This window comes from Vigna umbellata, chromosome 9 (genome assembly GCF_029865625.1).
Source record: "Vigna umbellata cultivar VRB3 chromosome 9, Vumbellata_1.0, whole genome shotgun sequence".
In the NCBI taxonomy this organism is placed as follows: domain Eukaryota; kingdom Viridiplantae; phylum Streptophyta; class Magnoliopsida; order Fabales; family Fabaceae; genus Vigna; species Vigna umbellata.
In genome coordinates this window covers 31,599,632-31,611,745 of record NC_142173.1, presented here as the reverse complement: position 1 = coordinate 31,611,745, position 12,114 = coordinate 31,599,632, and positions in this window count along the sequence as shown.

The following is a 12,114-nucleotide window of genomic DNA, read 5'->3' as shown; positions in this document are numbered from 1 at the left end:
AAGACATACTGAGGATAATCTACCCCACCATGTGCCACTATATAGTCTCTTCTTTTACATCAGTAAAATAATGCAAGCAGAGTAAAAGGAAATTCACACCTATAAAGAGAAAAATATTGAGAGAAGAAGCATTAGATATGGTATATTATGTAAAAATACGTCTTAAAAGAGAACGAATTCAGTGATTTTTTTTATATCGAATTACATTTTGTTTGTTTAAAAATATAAAAAATATTGAATATGAATATTAAGTGTTTGAAAGGATATGAGATAGCGTGAGTGCGGGGAAGTGACGGAGTCATGGATGTCGATCTCTTGAGTTGAGACAGAAGCCTTGTCCGCTGAGTTCGGTGGAAAATTTCTGACATTGTAAGGTTATTGTTCCAAGACAAGCAAACATCAAGATAATAGTCGGTGAAAGAAACGCCAAAGAAAAACCAGATACCAAGGATAATACGAAACTGTTTAGGAACATATTACATGGATCGAATTTAATTACCCTATGCCAATTGACAATTATTATTTTTATCATATTTATAATTTTTTAAATAAAATTACTGAAATAGAAACAGAAAAGCGAGTCGTTATTTGGTTTCATTCATTTTATAAAATATTATTTTAAGTATTGTATGTTATAAAAACTTATATTATTGAAATATTTTGAGTTCAAATATAATGAAATAACTACTTAATTAAAAATATTAAGAAAAAAATCCATGTTAGCTACTTAGGTATTAAAAAATGTAAGAACATACCACCTTATCACTAAATCCACTAGGAATTTATCTCATTATTCCATATCACATTAAAGAATAAGATGACAGCATGAGAAATAGTCAAACACTAAATGTTTGTATAAAAGTTTTTTTTATATTAATAGAGTAGATAAACTTCATTCCTAACTAATATAAATATTCATTCTACATGAGAAATAGCGAAAAGTATTGTTATTGTATGTTTAAAATATCTCGTTGTAATAATCTCTTGAGAGTAGTTCTTGTAATCTGCTTATCCGGTAATGATTAATTAGGACTCTAATACTAAAATAAATAGATTATCTATTGTATATATCTAATATATAACGTACTTAAAATGATTTCACTTTATATAACTCTGTGAATGAAAGCTCTTATTCCAAAATTGAATTTAACACTCATCTAAATTAGATTAGTCCCTTACTTTTACATGCTGGATAATCATTTATAAGTATGTTTTGTTTTTGGTTTTTACTTTTACATGCTGGATAATCAATTATAGGTATATTTTGTTTTTGGTTTTCAAAATTGAAATAATTATTGTAGCATGTTGCATAAAAATTAGGCTTAATACCTCTTTTGGTCCCTCTTTAAGGGGACAATGTTCAAGTCCGTCTTACCTTTTTTAAAAAGTTCAATGTAGTCCCAACTTGTGAAAAAAATGTACAATTAAATCCTTTTTGGTCACGGCGTTAAATACTTAACTATGAAACTGCTCTTCTGGACTAAATTTGATGAGTTGTTCATTTTTTCTCTTACGTGGCATGGTGACGTGTCAATTTTGAATTTAAAAAAAAAAATTGCTTGACACATCATCTTCTTCTTCCACCTCCACCAATCCTGAATTTAGGGTTTCTTCTCTCACATCCTTGGAGAGGTACCTGAGGTCCTCTGGCAAACCATTTGCAGTGAGGATTTTCTTCTTGCCAATTCTGTCAGGACCCATAAACAGTACCTGATTTTCTTCTTGCCTCTGATTTGAGTTCAATATCTGATTTCTCAGTTTCTTTCAACATTTGTGCTACTTCTCGCTCGCAGTTCTACATACATTGCGGGCAACAAATTGATACATCATCAGGATCTACGTTCTCAGAGCCACGCCTCAATGGAGAGATCGTTGTAGTTGGCAAGGTCTTTAACGGGGATAAAGGCCGGTGAAACAAAATCGAAAAAAGAACAGAAACAAAACAGAGTTAACATATCAGATAAGATTCATTTACCAACTACAATCCCAAGTTTAATCAATTCCATGAAAGAAAATGCTTTATCTCCATTCCATTAAACACGAAACACTAATCTTTATCATTTAATCTGATCTTGCTATGGAATAACCAGGGAAATAAAATTTTGGAGAGAGATCATCGGAGTTGGAGTGGAAATGGAGGTGGAAGCCGGCAGAATCGGAGTGGGAGGGAGAGGCGTGCTTGGAAAGCTGGTGGGTTTTGTGGGGAGGAGAGGGAGAGGGGGAGGAAGAAGGAACCCTAAATTCACGGTTGGTGGAGGTGGAAGATGAACCTGATGTGGACTTTAATGAAAATCACAAGTTTATCCCTTATGCAGTCACGTTACGAACGTAAACAGCCACGTTGCACACATCAGTCAACGCTGTCAACTAGATCGTTAAATATTTAAGGCCGTGACCAAAAAGGATTTAATTGAACACTTTTTACACAACTTGAGACCACATTGAACTTTTTGAAAAAGGTGAGACGAAATTGAACATTTCCCTTATAAAGAGGGACAAAAAGAGGTATTAAGCCTAAAAATTAAAATGCTCTTAACAATGACGAGAAGAACTTTAACACTGATTTTTTTTGTTATTATATTTTGATTTTATAATCGAAATATTGAAAAGAGAGAGTTTAAACTTTTATTCTTAATTGAAGTCAATATCTTAGGAATAAACTTCGGTTTGTAAGACAATCTAAACATAAAATAATTAAAAATTAAATTAATAAGTTTTGATCAAACGCGAACAAAAACAAGATTTAAAGCGAGAGTAAGAACGAGAGATCAAGATCAATCACTCAAATACGAATTAAAAACAATTAATGTTATGGTATTTAACACAATAGATGAAGATCAACTCGAACTTGTAATATTATGACACCCTAATGCGAAAGGATGATAATGATCACCAAAATGCAATGACCAATACTAAAACAAAAAGAAAAACGTTAAGAGAAGGAAAAGAAAAACAAAAATTAAAAGATGAGATAAACGGAAAATAAGAAGAAAAATAAACAATAACAATAATAAAGACAAAAACAAACCTCAATAAAAACTATAATAAAAAAAATGTAAAATTACATCAACGAATAAAAATAATATAAAACTATGTATCGTAAAAATTCACAAATTTATCTTACTAATATTTTGACGCGTGCAAACAAATTTTTTTTAACACATTTGAATTTTTTTTTCATACTAATTTGATGAATATGATTTAAAATAAGAGACATTAACTTAATCAGGTTTAATGTAATAGACATAGTGTATTGTAATTTTAAATGAAGTATTGTTTTCAATATTTTAATATTTATTTTATTTTTAGTTTATTAATTAATGATGTCAGTATTAAATTATTTATTTATTGTTTTCTATAATCTTTTTAATTTTGTCATTATTATATTAATAACATTATGTTATTTTATTATTATTAAATATTATTATTTATTATAATATATTATTATATTGTTAAGAGAGGACAAATATTTTAGACTATTTCGTTATTAGAATTTATTCTCATCTTAAAATCTTAGATGTGAAATCTTTTGAAGATTGGTAATATGTTAAAGTTGTTCAAATATATTGAAAAAGTCCATAAAAAAGCCTTCATTTTGCATTTTTTTTAATTTTAAATGCAAATTTTGTTAGCATATTTTACACCATTTTGTAATTTCAAATTTAAAATTCAAACTTAATTATTATATATTTTAAACTTTAAATCTCTCTTTGAAAATATGAATCTTAATTTAAAAAAAAGAATGAAACTGAAATGCTTAGTTACTTTTTTATCTTCAAAAGTTTAAAGGATTTATAATTTTCACTATTTTAATAATACACTATGTTATTGAAATTATTAACTTGACATAATTGCATTTCCATTTGAGATGAAGTATTATTTTTAAAGATTTATTATTTAGTTTATTAACAATGTTATTATTCACTTATTTATTAATTTTTTATATAATTTTTTAATTTTTATTATTATATTAGTATTATTATGTTATTATATTATTATATATTTACTAAATATTATTACATGTTAAAATAAATTATTAATTATTGACAGCCATTAAATTTATTGAATTCTTTATCTTTGAGATCTTATTCATATCTTAAATACGAACTTAAAAATATGTTAAAGTTATTGAAGAAAATTAAAATGGTCATTAAAAAGACATGAAAATGATGTGACTATATTTTGAAAGGTTTTGTTTTTTTAAAATCAAAAGCTAAAGTTAAATATTTTTTTTGCATTGCGAATTATGATTGTAAATTCTAATATTATGAGAATTTTGATGGGATATATGGGTGTAATGAGGCGGGTCCATTTTATTCTTAAGAAATGAAAGATTCCTCTATCTTTTTATCAGCAACAAATATCTTGCGAGTTGCGAGTGGGTTTTGGTTTGTGGTTGTTTTTTCACCTGGTCTCTACTAAGATTCCCTTCGGTTTTTGTCTCTACTAGGAATCAAATCTTCTCCAAAATACTTTTCACACCACTAAAATGCATTCTTCATTTGCACCAAAAACATTAATATTCTTATAACATGGAAGGACCTAAAATAACAAAATCAAATATATTACTGTTTTAATTATATTTTTGTACTAATATATGTATTTTTATCTCTATTTTTATATCGATTTTTGTTTCGTCTAATTGGATAACATGTCTATACACTTTTTTTATTGTTTTAATATTAATTAATTTTATAAAAAATAAAAATTACAACAAATGAAATATAAGAAGATGGTTATCATTAAAAACATGCACTACTAATAAGGTGTTTTTGAATAATATACATTTAAGCCAAATTGAATGAATTAGGAGAGATATTTTATATATTTGGTAATTAAAATGTAGAACGTGAATGTGAGTCAAATTAATGCAAGATGGTCTTTTTTAGAAAGAAAACTCAATTATATGCATGAACTAAAATGAATTGAAACATTATTTTCTACACATACTTATTTTTTCTGGTGAGTAAAAATCATTTATTTGAAAACTCAATCGATTTAGTGGTGGAGTGACTATTTGTTTGTTATGTGAAATTCAATTAAGTATAAACATGAAAGTTTTGTAATTTAAACTAGCATACCCAATATTGTCAAACTCGAAGGTTTAAGTAAATTAGTGAAAATTCCGTAAACTCGATTCGTAAACTCGTTGTCTATAAAAAAAATTATAAATAACATATTTATTCAATAAAATAATTAAATAAAATAGTTAAAGTAAATAAATCATTAGAAATAAAGTTCAATTAAGAAATGTTCTCAATATCTAACTACTACATTAAGCATTTTTACTTCTATTTTTTTTAATAAATAAGATACATTTAGACTACTATTAGTTAAATTTGATTTATTCCTATTCATACTTTAAATTATTCCTAATTTCAGTTTCCAACTACAACATTACAAAACATATTATACAATTATTAAATAATTAAAAATAATGTCTTATTCTTAATTAAAAATCCTAATTAATTAAAAACCTAATATATATATATATATATATATATATATATATATATATATATATATATATATATAATATAATATTACCTTTCCATAAAGTTGCACTACCTTTCCTAAGGCTTTGTTTACTTTAATGAATTTGAAAGTAAATTTTGTTGTTGTTTATTTGAGTGAATTTGGAGGTAAGTGAGAGTGAATTTGGAAGTAAAGTTTGTGAGAATTAGTGTAGGATTTGATTGACGTGACAAATTAAAAAATTTACTTCCAAATCCACTCTCATTTACATCCAAATTCACTCAATTAAACAACAAAAAAATTTACCTTCAAATCCTCTCAAATCCCCTCAATCGCTCTCTCCCAAATCCATTCAAGTGAACAAAGCCTAAATGCCGCACAACACGAGACAATAAAATCCCCTAAATCTCTTTTTGTAGCTGACCAAAAGAAAAACTTACAAATCCCCTAAATCTCTTGCTCCAATAAACGGTGCAGGTTACTAAAAGAAAAACTCACAAATCCCCTAAATCCCTTCCTCCAATAAACGGTGCACAGTTGACAAAAAAAAAACTCACCTTTTTGAAACACAACTGAAGAAGAATGAAATAGAGACAACCTCAGAGACACGATCACTAAGTGAACAGCTGTGCGACGAGCAAACGATGACACGGTGAGAAAACAGTGGCGCCATGAGCGGTGAGCGAACGGTGGCATCATAAGCGGTGAAAAAGCAGTGGCACCATGAGCAATGAGAGACATAGTGAGGAGACACTCGTCCGACGAGACGCCAATCTATTCATGGGGAGTTTTCCTTTTTTAGTTTCGCGCACCAATCGACTATGGTGGTTGTGATTTTGGGTGTAAAAAGTTTCTCCTCTAAACTCGCCGGCTCGGTTGCAAACTCTCAAGTTTGAGCGAGTTAACTGAGTTTGCTTCCGATTCTACCGAGTTTACACCAAGAGCAAGTTTACTTCCGAGTTAACTCGGAAGCTATGTGTAAAAACGCAAACTTGTACGAGTTAACGAGTTAACTCGCGAGTTTGATAACCATGAACATACCTTTGGTTGAATGAGTAGAATGATGGTTGAGCAAATTTATACACATGTTTAATTTTCTGTGAATACCATGAATATCATTGATGACTAGGTGAGTACAACGTTTTTCAAACTTCAAATAACTCTTTTAAATTTTCTAAATGTCATGATTGTTTATAATTTACTAAATTGTTATTTATGAAGTAATTATACTTAGACACTATCATAGTGTGATAATTATTGAATTAAAATTTATTAGTATTTTTTTAATGTTCAAATATATAGTTTTTAATGATGATTTTGATATTTAAGCTGAGTTATTATGTGATTAATGATGTATATGATTTGAAATATATGATGTAAATTATGTAATGTGAAATAAAATATGAATTAAGTTGGAATGTATATAAATAAAATATATGATAATTACGTGTGACATATGTGTTGAATTGCAAATATAATTATATGTTCATGTTATGTATTGAATTTGGTATTCTATATGAGATATCAGATTTTATGGATATTGAATTCACGTGAAGAAAAATATTAAGTAATAAGAGTCAAAGGAAGTTCTTATATAATTTTTAAAAAAAATTGTATGTGGTTTATCATAGAGATTGATTCTATGAAATGAATTTATGCTTTCTTATAGTTTTCTTGTTGTAATAATTTAACAGAAATAGTGTGATAAGTATATATATTTGAGTCTAATTTAATGTATATATTCTAAGAGTATAAGTAAAATTTAGAGGTTGATGTAATAATTTTTGAAGTGGTAATAATCAATTGATTTTAATATATTTTAGTGAATGAATTGAATATATGTGAGTATACCATGAAATGTCAATAAATGAATGTTATACATTATGTGCATGTTTGTGTGTGTCTAATTTTGTATGTATCTAGATTTATGTGTTATATGTCTAAAATGTGTGTGGCTATAATAATTAAAAATTAAATTAATTGTTTTTTAATTCTAATCAATAAATTAATCAAGTATTGTAAGAAAACACTTTTAATAAGAGTATCACTAGGTTGACATGCACACGTGTCAATGACATTCACTTAAACCAGTACCACGTCACCTTTTTTAAAAAAGTGATAGGTTAAAGCTGAGGGTAAAATTGAAAAGTTGCATTTGGTTTCAAATTAAATTTGATTTGGGATATTTTGTCTTCCGCTAATTTAAAGGGTCTGGGTAAAGTTCCTGTGCATGTTCTTTGTCGGTGGTTCCTTGATCATTTTCGAAGTCTAGTGATGTTGGTGCTTGTTTTCATCCTCTCTCTTGGTGGTTCTTATTTACATATTCTTGGTAATCGTTTTCGAAGTCTTCGTTGGTGGTTATGGACTTGTTCTCTCCCAGTGGTGCCATGTCTCACCTTAGCGTAACCCCCTTTTATTTTTAATATTTTTGTCTGCATCTTTATGTTATTTTACTATGAAATTAAGTGAAGTATTAAAGTGTTTTGATAACCATTATTATGTAAGTTAACCAAAATTAGTAATCTAATTACATTTTTCGTTTGCTGCTAGAAGAATTGTGAGCTATTGTTGTTGAACATTTTTCTCACTTAAGCTAGAGTAAATAGGAGCTACTAAAGCTGCTAAGGTTACATTTCAGAGTTCAAAACAACTGTTGGAAATTTTTAGATAGCATAAAACAACTCTCTCTATTCTTTGAAACAAAAGTAGTTTAACTATTAAATTCTTGTAGGGTTTGGTGAGGTACTTTCTGACCACAATTTCCCTTGAGGCTTAAAACTAGATGCTAAGAACTCTAGTTCTTTAGAAGAGTTAAAACACGATGAAGTTCAAGTTTCTTGAACTAGACAGTGAGTTAGAGAGCATAAATGTCTTTAGGAGAAACTCAATGTAGACTAGGTGTTGTCCTACATTTAATTGTTGTAGTATTTTCGTTTCTTTATGTTTTGGGGACTGAAACGTGACCTTTAAGTAGTATTTGAAGCAAATAACTGAGTTTTTCTTTGTTGGACCAATTATGAACATGAGGAGGTAGCTACTTTGGAGTTTTAATGCAAGAGCTGGTGTGATTGTTGTGTGTTTCGCGTTGGTGTTCATTTGGTTGCTGCACATTTTGTTTGGTCTTTACATCTCTGGTTTTCATGGTGCAACAACTGTTTTTTGTTTGTTTAAAACATGGTAAATGAATGAGTGTGTTTGTTGGGAGAAGAAGTTCAGTGTGGGAATCATTATACATCTCATGCAAAGTTTTTTACATGGTAAAAGATTAGTGTGTGATTAATTGTCTTACAAGCTTCTTAAGAGAATGTGCTTTGAAAATAAAATATTATTTATTTATTGATGAAGTATAAAGTTGAGTTACATTTGATAAGTATTGGAAGTCCCACATCGACTAGAGATAAGGCCAATTTATAATATATAAGTGGGTGCAAACCTCACCTTATAAGCCAATTTTGTGGGATTGAGTTAGGCTTAAAGTCCACTTCTTAACATAAGAAAAAATATAAAAATAGAGAAATAGTGATCGGGAAAATGATAGAATGTGTGAAGAAGGATGGTTGGTAAAGATATTCCACTAAGTTCGAAAATGACCAAGTGTTATTATTAGTGCTTCTTTTGAAATTAAAAATATGATCTTTATGGTTATCCAAAAGGGAAACTTTGAAGAACATTGTGCAGTGTCAAGTTGACTAAACTTCGCAATTTTCAACATTTGACTCTTGTTTTTTCTTTTTTCCATTTTTGTCAAAGAGAAACACAACCGGAACAAGTGAATGCTTATATTTTGTATATGTTTTTGTCAATATAAAAAAATTAAGAGTTATGTATGAATTAATTTGTAATTTGTATGTAATAAATTACGATGTTATTGATCAATCATGTAAAAAATAACCATTCATTAGTAATCATTCTTATTTTTTTTGTTACTCATACTAACTGTACTATATGAAGTATACCGATCGGAATTGATTGTTACGCTCTACAAATATATTGCATTAATGATTAATTATTGGGTTTGATTACCTAAAATATATTGCACTAATGATTAATCAATGGACGTGGTTGTCACAAGTACACAACTGATGTCCACTGATGTCCAGGTACAATCATCTTCTTCTATCCTAATAAAATATATAACTCTTTATGAAACATATCTGACTTGAGCGTCAAAGTGTCTTCTGCAGGTCAACCACCAATAGGAAAGGATTACTTGAAGAGTTGGCCGATCGGAGCATAGCAAGGAAGGAGACCGACCCTCGGACAAATGTTACCGAAACATTTTGGCGCCCACCGTGGGGCCGAGCGGCATCCCCATGAAGCCACGAAGAACCAGACGCGCGCTCGGTCTTGACATCACTATTCATATCAATACCAGGTTTTGTAACAAGAGTAAAAAATTCCATAAGGCATGACTTTGGTTTTGAGAACTTTGAGGAAAGTTCAGCCCTACATCCAACCTTCACAGGTTCCAATTTTCATTATAAGTTACAAATTATAATATATTTATTTAACTCATATTTTTGTGAGTAAAAATATCTTCCACATGAAGGTACAAAGATGCGTTCAACCTTGTCAGGTTCTACCAACTCTTAATTTTAAATTATAAAATATTATGCATAGGATAGTTCAGAGCTACGTTCAACCTTGTCAGGTTCTATCAACTCTTAATTTTAAATTATAAAATATTATAAATTATAAAAGATCCTGCACAGGAAGGTACAAAGCTGTGTTCAACCTTCTTCTGAGGTTCTACCATCTCTTAAATTATGCATAGGTTGGATCAAAGCTGCATTCAACCTTGTATTCAGGTTCTACCAACTCTTAATTTTAAATTATAAAAACCTTGTCAGGTTCGACCAACTCTTAATTTTAAATTATAAAATATTATACACATGATGGTTCATAACTGCGTTCAACCTTGTAAAGTTCTACCAATTCTTAATTTTAAATTATAAAATATCCTGCACAGGAAGGTACAAAGCTACGTTCAACCTTGTTAGGTTCTACCAACTCTTAATTTTAAATTATAAAATATCCTGCACAGGAAGGTACAAAGTTGCGTTCAACCTTCTCAGGTTCTACCAACTCTTAAATTATAAAATATTATGCAGAGGATGGTTCAAAGCTGCGTTCAACCTACCAAATCTTAATTTTAAATTATAAAATATCATGCACAGGAAGGTACATGTTCAACCTTGTCAGGTTCTACCAACTCTTAAATTATAAAATATTATGCACAGGATGGTTCAAAGCTGCGTTCAACCTACCAACTCTTAATTTTAAATTATAAAATATCCTGCACAGGAAGGTACACGTTCAACCTTGTCAGGTTCTACCAACTCTTAAATTATAAAATATTATGCACAGGATGGTTCAAAGCTGCGTTCAACCTTGTCAAGTTCTACCAACTCTTAATTTTAAATTATAAAATATTATGCACAGAAAGGTACAGAGTTGCGTTCAACCTTGTCAGGTTCTACCAACTCTTAAATTATAAAATATTATGCACATGATGGTTCAAAGCTGCGTTCAACCTTGTCAGGTTCTACCAACTCTTAATTTTAAAATAAAATATCCTGCATAGGAAGGTACAGAGCTGCGTTCAACCTTGTCAGGTTCTACCAAATCTTAATTTTAAATTGTAAAATATTATGCACAGGATGGTTCAGAGCGTTCAACCTTGTCAGGTTCTACCAACTCTTAATATTTACCAACTCTTAAATTATAAAATATTATGCACAGGATGGATCAAAGCTGCGTTCAACTTTATCAGGTTCTACCAACTCTTAAATTATAAAATATCCTGCACAGGAAGGTACAAAGTTGCGTTCAACCTTCTCAGGTTCTACCAACTCTTAATTTTAAATTATAAAATATCCTGCACAAGATGGTCCAGAGCTGCGTTCAACCTTATCAGGTTCTAACGAATCTTAATTTTAAATTATAAAATATTATGTGCAGGAAGGTTCAAACCTCAACTTGGTCAGCTATAATGGCCGTTCGGGGGGAAGTCAGAAAAGTGGCTTCAGAAATCCCCGCTCAACGCAGGAAGTCAGAAAAATGACTCCTACCTCAGGACCGCTCGGGGGAAGTCAGAAAAATGGCTTTAGAAATCCCGCTCAACGCAGGAAATCAGAAAAATGACTCCTGCCTCAAGACCGCTTGGGGGGAAGTCAGAAAAATGGCTTCAGAAATCCCCACTCAATGCATGAAGTCAGAAAAATGACTCCTACCTCAAGCCGCTCGGGGGGAAGTCAGAAAAATGGCTTCAGAAATCCCCGTTCAACGCAGGAAGTTCGAAAAAGAACCCTTATCAGTCGACTACTCAACAAGTCCAGCTTTGTCAGGTTCCAATGCCTTTTCATTATAAAAATAAATATTGAAGCGTTTACTTTATTTAAAAGCATATTTTTTGGAGTGAAAATCTCTTGCAGAGGAAAAAGTGTCAAAGAGAACTCTTAGCATTTTCTGTTCAGTCTAAGGAACAAATTCAAAGAGAACTCCTAGAGTTCGCCGCTCGGTACATAGAGCAATGAAGACTTAAAGCATCGAAGATAGACTTCCTAAAGACCTCTTTTAAAGCTCATAATAATCTCTACGCACCTCTTTTAATAAAGAGCTTGCTCGGACTTGGGGGGC